Below are 12,029 nucleotides of genomic sequence, written 5' to 3'. Positions count from 1 at the left end.
ATAGCCCTCTGTGACTGGGAATTGAACTTGCAACCCTTCAGAGTATGTGAAAATGCTCCACCAACTGAGCCACACTGGCCAGGGCTATTTAGTCTTTATTAATCTACAACTTTTTATTTGCTTAATGTTATATTTAGGTTAAGCATTTTGGGCAAGAAAGCTACATAAATGATAGGTACTTCTTATATCAGGAGGCACGTGATGTCAAGTTGTCACTCTTTTGGTGATGCTAAGTTTGATTACTTGGTTAATATGGTGACCACTGAAGCTCTTCACTTGAAAGGTACCTTTTCCGCTTTGTAATTAGGCAGGTGATACTTGAGACTGTGTGCATAACTTAAGGATTTTTTTTTATGAGAAGAAATTGTTGCCTAAGTCGAGTCTTTATAAAAATACTATGAAACAAAGAATAATTAAGTAGAAAAGATACTTTTGTTTTAGCTGCCTGTAATTTACTCTGGTACTTTTAAAAAAATCTTCAGCCAAGGATATTTTCCCATTGATTCTTAGTTAATGAGGGAGGTAGGAAGAGAGAGAGACATCAACACACACACATTGATGTGAGAGAGACACATCAATTGCTTGCCTCCTGCATGACCCTGACTGGGACTGGGGATTGAACCTGCAACCACGGTACATGCCCTTGACTGGGAATTGATCCTGTGACTCTTCATTCCTAGGGCCGATGCTCTAACCGCTGAGCCACACTGGCCAGGGCTACTCTGGAACTTTCTAATGTGAATTGTGTTTCTGTGAAATTCTAGTGCTACTTAACAATGTTCTAATAATATTGATTTTTTTAATTTATTTTTTATTTTTATTTTTTTAATCCTCACCTGAGGACATTTTTCCATTTTTTGCACAGATAGAGTGGGAGGGAGAGAGAGGAAGGGGGAGAGAGAGAGGGAAACATCGATGTGAAAGGGACACATCGAGTGGCTGCCACCCGCACGACCAACCAGGGCCGGGGACAAACTGCAACCGAGGTACATGCCCTTAGCGGGAACCGAACCCGGGTCTCTCCGGACCGCAGGTGGATGCTCTAACCGCTGAGCCAAACCTGCCAGGGCTGTTCTGATAATATTGAAATAAATGTAACACATTTTTAATGTTGACATCATCAAACTTTTGTCAGCAAAAGTAACTAAAACAAAAATAGCTTCATACAGTTTAAACATTGAAAGTAACCAGAAACTGCCTGGCCGGTGTGGCTCACTGGTTGAGCATCAACCCATGCACCAAGAGGTTGCTGGTTTGATTCCTAATCAGGGCACATGCCCAGGTTGTGGGCCTGATCCCCGGTGAGAGGCATGCAAGAGGCAGCCAGTCGATGTTCTCTCTCATTCATGTTTCTCTCTCTCTCCCTTTCTCTCTAAAATCAATAAAGAAAAAATACTTTTAAAAAAAGTAACCAGAAACTAACAGTCCCAACTGTGAACATTTTTTTAAGTAGTTGTCATCAACCATGAATGTTTTCTTGGCCAAAGGTTCCTAGGGATGCAAAGATTTTGTTTGATTTTGTATTTTCAATTCAGGTTGAATAAAAATAAAGAAAAAATCTGAGTTGCTATATTGAAGATGCTAATTTTGGCAGATGCTTTATAAGATCAGATATTCCTTAAAACTTTAACACAAATTTAGAGTGTTCTCTTGAATTATTATTAGAATGTGCCTATCAAGTTTATGGAATATGTAAAGGTGGGAGAGCTAATAAATTCTTTGGATCAAGCCAGGATCCAAAAGGAACTTGAGAAATCAGAATGCTAAATCTGTTGGATCTTACAGCACGACATATAATGGGAATAAATGTAAAGTGCCATATTGTTCAAAAGAATATGAAGAGCATGGCCAGTGTGGCTTACTGGTTGAGCATCGACCCATGCACCAAGAGGTTCCTGGTTTGATTCCTGGTCAGGGCACATGCCCAGGTTGTGGGCACAGTTTCCAGTGAGGGGCATGCTGGAGTTGGCCAATCGATGTTCTCTCATTGGTATTTCTTTCTCTCTCTTCCTCTCCCTTCCTGTCTCTCTAAAATTAATAAAGAAAAATATTTTAAAAAAGAATATTAAGAGGTGCATGTGTTAATAACATGCAATTGAAAGTACTGTGAAAAGAATGAAAAAAAGATAAGACTTCATCTATAGCATGAAAGGCTAAGGTTGGATGAAGGGAAGAGTTGTTTTAATGAAAAACAAGGATCTGAATCCAAGACTACTCTGTCCAGCAAGGCTACCGTTCAAAACTGAAGGTGAAATCAAGAGCTTCCCAGACCAAAAAAAAGGGCTAAGGGAATATATTAGCACCAAACAAGCACTGCAAAAAATGTTAAAAGGACTGCTGTAATAAGCAGAAGAAACAGAGAAACATAGGCATAATAAATAAAAATGGCAATAAATAACTACATATCAATAACAACCTTAAATGTAAATGGATTAAATGGTCCAATCAAAAGACATTGAATAGCTGAAAGGATAAGAAAGTATCCTTGCTGTCTACAAGAAACCCACCTCAAAAGAAAAGACTCACACAGGTTGAAAGTGAAGGGATTGGAGGACTGTGGCGGCAGCGGTGAAGGAGGTGATGGAGCCCGTGGCAGAAGGAGCGGTTGTCGGCTGAGGGCTGAAACCAGAAGGCAGTGCTGTGCCAGCGCTGCGGCTCTGGGGTACTGCACCCAGGGATGGTGCTCTTCTCCCGTCAGCAGCTCTTCCTTCCCTCCGTGAGAAAGAAACCAGCTCTGGCTGACAGCAACAGCCCCAGTCACGACCTCCTCCAGGAACAGTGGCTGGTAGATGACATGTTCATCTTTGAGAAAGTGGGCTTCACCAAGGATGTGGGCAACATCAAGTTTCTGGTCTGTGCATACTGTGAAATTGGACCAACTGGCTGGCATTGCCTAGAAGACAAGAAGAGTTTCTGTGTGGTTTTTGAATGGGGTTCCCATGAGTATCTGAGGAGTTGGGGCTCAGCTCCACCCAAGTACAAGAGCTGCTCCTCACAAGAACTGGTATTTAACCTGGTGTAATGGTTCTGCTACTGCTGCTTTGTCCTAATTACGAATATTGATACGTCGAGCTGAACGTGCAGAGGCTAATCCTGCTTCCTAGATCCTTGAATGCATGCCTTTCACCTAGTTTACTTCGTGTTACAATATTTTCCTAAGTACCATTTACCCCAGGTTAGGACACTGGGATCCATCTACACATCTCTCATCCTGTGTTCTGCTGGGCTCTCTTCTGCCTGGGGCTCCTTTGCTCCCTGCTTTGGAAGAGCGGCAGCCCCCTGTAGCCATGGTGACACATGACAAGCGATGCTCGTGTGCTCATAGTTGAAGCTCCACCCTTTTCTCTCGTTCAAGAAAGCACACAGGTGTCTGAGATTAACTTTGTTGTGTGGCTAACTTTACAGGAACTTATTCTTTTTAATGGATAACATTTATAAGCTTTAATGTTCAAACTACTAATCAGAAACACTGCAGACACACCTCTATACCAGGTGTGAGAGCCTCTACTCTAGTTTGATAGAGACCTTTTATTCTGAAGATGAATATGGCTCCTTTTCCTTCAAATCCTGATGAGCCTGTAAATTGAGAATCAGATTTTCAAACCCATTGGGAGCCACCCCAAGGAATGCTCAGTCTGGGCTTTTTCCCCCAGGATTTCTTGGAGCCCTAGTGGAGGATGTGGGATAAAGGAGAAATAGGCCATTGCCATATTTCACAGGAGTTTGTAGGTTTGTCTTGTCTGGACAAGTTAATGCTTCCTTTGCTCTCAGAAAAGACTTTCTTAGTGGATGTCATTTACTGAACCTACTGGGCTTGGTTCTCAAAGTTTTGTTTCATTTGGAATCTCTACACCAACCCAGAATACAAACCTTCCACCTGGATGCCTCTGTTGCTGCAGCTGTGGGGTGGCTCGAACAGTGCGACGTTAGCACTGTTCAGTAGGACTTTCAGTTATCCTGTCATTTCTCTTCTGAAATGACTCACCTCAGAAGGAATCTGTGTAACCAGGTTCAGGTATCCTTCCAACATCGCACCTCGGATCCAGGAGACCTGGCATTGCAGTAGGACTAACTAGAGACCTCGCGCTCTGCAGTCTGTTTGCTCCTCTTCCCCCAGAGCTTACTCTAAGGACTCTGTAACTAACATGTGGGCCTTGGGCACGGTTTTGCAACCAGTCTACTTCGTCCATCCCTGGTCAGAGCCCCATTGAGCTCTGGCAGAAATGATAAAACTGTTTTCTGGACAAGTGGTCCACAGTCCATGATTATGGCATTTGCGGAAAAACAACTGTGAGAATTATCCACTAAGTCAGAAGTAGATTCCTTGGGGGAGAACGGCCCCTCCTAGCATAACCCAACCCAGGCAAAGCATTTTCTAAAGTTAGGCTTTGATTTTTCTTCCCCCTTTTAGCACAGAAGTAGTACACATTCATTGCAGATAAGTACAAAAGTGGGTATAAACATTTTTTAATTCCTTGTATTCCCAACATCTAGAGATTTAGCAATAATGTAGTACATACCCATCTCAATGTTTTCTGCATGTTTGTACACATGTGTTTTTAAAACAAACATGAGCTCATACTGTTCTCTTTTATAACTTAGTTTTTCCATTTAACAACATACTGACTTCTGTGTGTAGCTATTCCCCTGTGTATGCCCTTGTTTTTAGCATGCCATTGTATTTCTGTATTTATGTAAAAAATCCACTGTCTCTGGTTCCTTGTAAACAATGTGATATGACATGCAACCTTGTAATTAAATCTGGACACACAAACACACACAAAAGAAAGTGAAGGGATGGAAAAAATACTTTCCAAGCAAACGGAAATGAAAAAAAAAGCTGGGGTAGCAGTACTCATATTTGATAAAATAGACTTCAAAATGAAGGCCAATAACAAGATACAAAGAAGGCCAGTACATTATATTAAAAGGATTGATCCAGAAGGAAGATAAGACTTTGGTAAACATATATGCACCCAATATAGGAGCACCAAAATATATTTAAAAACTTCTGGAGGACTTCAAGGTGGAAATGGACAGCAATACAATCATAGCATGGGACTTCAACACCCCACTGACATCACTGCATAGATCCTCTAGACAAAAAATCAACAAGGAAACAGACCCTAAAATGTCACACTAGATCAGATGGATTTAATAGACATTTACAGAGAATTACATCCCCAAACTGCAGAATATATGTTCTTCTCAAGTGCACATGGGACATTCTCAAAGATAGAACATGTGTTAGGACACAAACTAAGTCTCTACAAGTTCAAGAAGATTGAAACCATATCAAGCATCTTGTCCTATCACAATGGCATGAAACTAGAAATCAATTATAACAAAAATATTCAAACACATGGAGGCTAAATAGCATGTTTTAAAATATGGATTTTAAAATGAGATTTAAAATGAATGGATTACCAAAGAGATCAAGAAAGAAATGAAAACTTCCTGGAAATCAATGAAAATGAACACACAACAACAAAAAATCTGTGGGATGCAGCGAAAGCATTCCTGAGAGGGAATTTCATAGCATTACAGGTCTATGTCACAAAACAAGAAAAATATCTATTAGACTATCTAACTCTACAACTTAAAGAACTAGAAACTAAACAAAAAGAAAAACAGAGCAAGAAGAAGGGAAGAAATAATAAAGGTCAAAATGGAAATAAATGACATAAAGACTCAAAAAACAATTCAAAATATCAATGGTTTAAACCAACAGCTGGTTCTTTGAAAAGATAAACCAGTTTTTTGAACCCTTAGCCAGACTCACCAAGAAACAAAGACAGAGGACTCAAATACACAAAACCAGAGAAGAAAGAGAAGTAACAACTGACACCACAGAAATACAAAGGATTCTTAGAAAATACTATGAACAGTTATATGCCAAAAAATTGACAATGTAGGTAAAATGGACAAGCTCCTAGAATCACACAGTCTCCCAAAACTGAACCGGGAAGAGTCAGAAAACGTGAACAGACCAATAATAACTAAGGAAATAGAAGCTGTGATCAATAAACTCCCAGCAAACAGAAACCTGGGTCCAGATGGCTTCACGTGGGAGTTTTGCTGAACATTCAAAGAAGAACTAACAGCCATTTTCCTGAAACTATTCCAAAAAATTCAAGAGGAAGGAAGACTTCCAAACTCATTTTATGAGGCCAGCATAATTCTAATTCCAAAACCAGATAAAGACCCTACAAAGAAAGATAAGTACAGGCCAATATCCTTGATGAACATAGATGCCAAAATCCTCAAGAAGATATTACCAAATCAGATCCAGCAATATATTAACAAATTATTCACCGTGACCAAGTGGGATTCATCATAGGGATGCAAGGCTGGAACAATATTTGCACACCATTAAATGTGATATACTACATAAACAAAATGAAAGATAAAAATCATAAGATCTTATCATTAGATGCTGAAAAGGCATTTGACAAAATCCAGCACCCATTTCTGATAAAAATGCTCAGGGATCATGTCTGAATATAATAAAGGCCATACATAAAAAAACCTACAGCTAACATCATTCTCAATGGGCAAAATCTAAAAGCATTTCCCTTAAGAACAGGAACAAGACAGTGATGCCCACATTTGCCCCTCTTATTTAACATAGTTCTGGAAGTCTTAACCACAGTAATTAGAAATGAAAAAAAAAGAAAGGGATTCAAATTGGAAAGGAGAAAGTGAAACTGTCATTATTTGCAGATGATATGATGTTGTACATAGAAAACCCTATAGACTCCATCAAACATCTACTAGGTTTAATAAATGAATTTGTCAAAGTAGCAATATACAAAATTAACATCCAGAAGTCAATGGCATTCTTTTCCTTATTAATTTATTTTTGTTATAGATGTGTCTCCTATTCCCCCCCCTTGGCACCCTTCTCCCCATCCCTCCTCCCTGACCCCCTAGTATTGTTGTCTATGTCCATTGGTTATGCATGTGTGCATATAAGTTCTTTGGTTCATCTCATCCATTCCCCTTGGCCCCCTACTCTGAGGTTTGTCAGTCTGAACCATACTCCTTTCTATGACTCTGGCTATATTGCATTCATCAGCCCCCCTTTGTTCATTATATTTCACAAATAAGTGAGATCATGTGGTATTTGTTTTTCTGTGATTGGCTTATTTCGCTTAGCATGATACTCTCAAGGTCCCTTCATGTTGTCTGAAAGGATAAGAGATCTTTCTTTCTTCCAGTTGCATAGTATTCCATTGTATATATGTACCACAGCTTTTTTATCCACTCATTTGAATGGCATGCTTATTCACCAATAATGAACACTCAGAAAGGGAAACTAATGAAATAATCCCATTTATCATTACAACAACAACAACAACAAAAATAAGTTACCTAGGAATAAATTTAACTACGGAGGTAAAAGTCCTGTACTCAGAAAACTACAGGACATTGAAGAAAGAAATAGAGGAAGATATAACAAAGTGGAAGCACATACCTTGTTCATGGATTGGAAGAATAAACATCATTAAAATGTCCACACTACCCAAAGCAATCTATAGATTAAATGAAATCTCTATTAAAATACCAACAGCATATTTCATAGCTCTAGAACAAATACTCCAAAAGTTTATGTGGAGCCAAAAAAGACCCGAATAGCCCCAGCAATCTTGAAAAAGAAGAACAAAGTGGGAAGGATCACAATACCTGATATCAAATTATACTACAAAACCATTGTAATCAAAACAGCATAGTACTGGCACAAGAACAGGCATATAGATCAATGGAACAGAACAAAGAACCCCAAAACTGACCCAGGACATTTTGCATAATTGATATTTGACTAAGGAGGCAAGAGCATATAATAGAGAAAAGACAGTCTCTTCAATTACTGGTGTTGGGAAATTTGACAGGTACATGCAAAAAACAAACAAACAAAAAAAACCAAACTAGACCACCAATGTACAACATACACAAGAATAAACTCAAAATGCATAAAATATGTAAATGAGTCATGAACACCTAATAATTCTAGAAGAAAATGTAGGCAGAAAACTCTCATATTATACATAGTGGAATTTTCACAGATACATCCATCGCCTAGGCCCTAGGGGAAGAGAAACAAAGGTAAAACTTAATAAATGGGACTACATCAAACTAAAAGCTGCATGGCAAAAGAAACCAGCATCAAAATGAAAAGGGAATCCACTCTCTGGGAGAACATAATTGCCAATGATACATTGGATAAGGGGTTAATATCCAAAATAGATAGAGTACTAACACAAATCAACAAAAGGAAGACAGTCCATTTAAAAAAATGGGCAGTGGACCTGAATAGACACTTGTCCAATCAGGACATACAAATGGCCACGAGACATATGAAAAAATGCTCAACATCTCTAATAATCAGAGAGATGCAAATTAAAATGACTATGATATTATCACCTAACACCTGCCAGAATGGCAGCCATCAACAAATCCTCGAACAACAAGTGCTGGTGAGGATGTGAAGAAAAGGATACTCAAGCACACTGCTGGTGGAAATGCAGACTGGTTTAGCCACTATGGAAAACACTATGGTGCTTCCTCAAAAAATTAAAAATGGAACTGCCATTTGACCCAGTGATTCCACTTCTAGGAATATATCCTAAGAAGCCAGAAACACCAATCGGAAAGAATGTATGTACTCCTATATTCATAACAACGCTATTTACAATAGCTAAGATCTGGAAACAGCCCAAGTGTCCATCAGTAGATGAGTGGATAAAAAACTGTGGTACATATACACAATGGAATACTATGCAGCTGTAAGAAAGAAAGATCTCTTATCCTTTGAGACAACATGGAGGGACCTGGAGAATACTATGCTAAGTAAAATAAGCCAGTCAGAGAAAGACAAGTATCACATCATCTCATTTATGAACATCATGAACAAAGTAAGCTGTTGACCAAAATAGATCCAGAGTTGTGGAAATAGGGAACAGACTGACAAACCTCATAGGGAAGCTTGATGGTGGTGGGGAATAGGTAAACCAAGGAACTTGTATGCATACATTCACAACCAATGGACACAGACATTAGTTTGGGGAAAACAGGAGGGGGTGGTAGGGTGGAGGAGGGGTTCAATGGGGGAAGAGAGGGTCATCTGTAATAGTTTTAACAATAAAAATGTTATTTGACAGGGTTCTTTGGATCATTAGCATAGATTATTGAAAAACAATGTAGAATAGCTTTTCCATTAGATTTGAAAATGAAATTTGTCTGAAGGCTTTGGCAGTGAGCTATTTGGACTTTTAAAGATGCCTTCTGGCTCTGCACATCTATGATCATGTTTAGCAGAGAACTCCTTTCAAAAGCCATGCATTTTTTTTTTCAATTATAATTGATGTATAACATTAGTTTCAGGTGTACAACAAAATAGTTTGATATTTGTATACACTGCCAAATGATCACCACAGTTAGTCTAGTTACCTTTTGTTAGCATATAGAGTTAGAAATTTTTTTTCTTGTGGTGAAAACTTTTAGGATTAAAAAATTTATTTTTCTTTATTGATTCTAGAGTGCGAGGAAGGGAGAGAGAGAAAATCGATGAGAGAGAACTTTGATTGGCTGCCTCCTGCATGCCGCCTACTGGGGATTTGACCTCTTGGTTCATGGGTCCATGCTCAACCACTGAGCCATACCGGCTCTGCAGAACTTTTATAATTTTATCTCTTGGCCACTTTTAAGTATGAATTACAATATTATTATTATTTTTTAAGAAAGATTTTTATAATTCATTTTTAGAGCGAGAGGAAGGGAGAGGGAGAGAGCTAGATACATCAATGTGAGAATGAAACATCTGTGGGCTGCCTCTTGCATACTCCGTATCAGGGATTGAGCCCAAAACATGGGCATGTGCCCAGACTGGCAATCGAATCAGCAAGCCTTTGGTGCATGGCATCATGCCCAACCATCTGAGCCATACTGGCCAGGGCTACAATATTGACTGTAGTCACTATGCTGTACATGGCATCCCCATGACTTACTTATTTTGTAAATGGAAGTTTGTACCTCTTGCATTTAAAATTTTAGCCATTTGTAGTTTTATGTATTAAATGATTTAATTTAGGGCAGCATCAACAACTTGTAAAAGTCAAATGTCTACCTGAATTTTTGGTCCATATTTTTTATCATACATGCCCTTTTTTTTTTTATCCTCACCCGAGGACATTTTTTGATATTTTGTTCAGATAGAGTGGGAGGGAGAGAGACAGAGAGAAACATCAACGTGAAAGGAACACATCGAGTGGTCGCCACCCATTCAACCCAACCAGGGCCGGGGACAAACTGCAACCGAGGTACGTGCCCTTAGTGGGAAGTGAACCCAGGTCTCTCCAGACAGCAGGCCAACTCTCTAACCACTGAGCCAAACCGGCCAGGGCCGTACATGCCCTTTTATGTGGTAGAACTTTTGCTGAATTTTCGAGTATTATTTCAGTGATATTTTACCATATTTTAAAAAAAGAAGGTTGAGAGTTTAATGCTGTTTTCAGTTTCTGGAATCATTAAACAAGAGCAGTAGAATGAAATAGATTCAGAAGTGAAAGGAAAGTCTTATATTATTTGTAATATGAACATGATTGTATAACCTTTTTCATTATCCAAGAAAATACCAAGTATATTATTAATAACCACTAGATGTCTCTGAACTCCCTTGTATAGACTCTTTTTCCTCCATTTTCTTTCTACAAAACACTTGCTTCTTTTACTAAGATATTTAAATATCTAATGTATAATTTCCAAAGAGCAGGTAGTAACTATATAGGTAATTGAAAAATCAAACCTTCATTTTGTCTTTTGAAAATGAAGACACCTCTGTCCTTAATTACCTTCTAGAAGGTGCAATTTATGATTTCTAACAAATCTTTAAAATATATAATAATTTATTTCATATATAAGTATTGTAATACAATGTATTTTGTTTAAGTTTTCTGTTATTTATATTTTCCTCCTGGGTAATGGATTATTTTTGCTTATATATCTGGAATTAAAGTACAGGTAGTATATTTTAAAATATGCATATATTTAGACCATCTTTTTTGGAATATTTTAGGATAGTATCAATCATTAGGGAAGTGAAATAAGTCAGACAGAGAAAGACAAATACCATATGATTTCGCTTACACGTGGAATCTAAAAAATAATGGAAATGGAACAAACAAAGCAGAAACAGATTTATAGATACAGAGAACAGACTGATTGCCAGAGGAGAGAGGGATTGTGGGACTGGGTGAAAAACGTGAAAGGTTTGGAAATACAGATTGGTAGTTACAGAATAGTCATGGGGATGTAAAGTACAGCGTAGGGAATATAGTCAGTAATATTGTAATAACTATGTATGGTGCCACTGGGTACTAGAAATATCAGGGGAACACTTTAAAGTACATGATTATCTAACTACCATGCTCTACACCTGAAACTAATACAAAATAATATTGAATGTAAACTGTAATTGAAAAATTAAAATAGAAAAGAAATAGATTATTAATATTTCTAGATGATCTCTTTGCCCCCTCATTTTAAATAATTGTTCTTGTATAGTGAATCACATTCATAATCTAGGAAGATTAAAAGAGGAAGTTGTGATTTCCTAAGTTAAAATAATTTGTTACATTGAAAAATCTCATCTTAGAAATACAGAGGATGTAATTTGATTCATTATGTGTGTCACCGTGTTCCAATTAAAATCTGATTAATGTTTAAACTTTAAACTTAGCTTACGAAAGAAGCTTCTTTAAAAACATAACTTTGTTTAAAGGTGTCTCTCTTCTCTCTCAGAGATACTAGTAAATAGTGTGGAAATACTTAGAAAGAAAAATAGATACCTTGGTAGTTATATTTTATTCTGAGATCTCAAAGTACTGAATTAATGGCTTTTGACTTAAATAACAGTCAATGTGCTTAACATCATGAACTTCCAATTCTGAAGAGGCCTCACTTTGAAAGCCTTCAGCTGAAGGTTGAAGATTTTTTTTGAGGCTCTATTCCATTTAAAAATTCTTGCTATA

At 37.8% G+C, this 12,029-nt stretch overlaps 1 protein-coding gene across 5 annotated transcripts in view; it reads left to right on the top strand.

Annotated features, from left to right (window-relative positions):
• Positions 1-12,029, top strand: part of SMARCA1 (SWI/SNF related, matrix associated, actin dependent regulator of chromatin, subfamily a, member 1) — a 118,020-nt gene that overhangs the window by 86,697 nt on the left and 19,294 nt on the right. The window lies entirely within an intron of this gene.

The sequence above is a fragment of the Molossus molossus genome, unplaced genomic scaffold, assembly GCF_014108415.1.
Source record: "Molossus molossus isolate mMolMol1 unplaced genomic scaffold, mMolMol1.p scaffold_m16_p_2, whole genome shotgun sequence".
Taxonomy (NCBI): Eukaryota; Metazoa; Chordata; class Mammalia; order Chiroptera; family Molossidae; genus Molossus; species Molossus molossus.
Note: the sequence above shows the minus strand (reverse complement) of the source record. Positions and strands in the feature narration are given on the sequence as shown.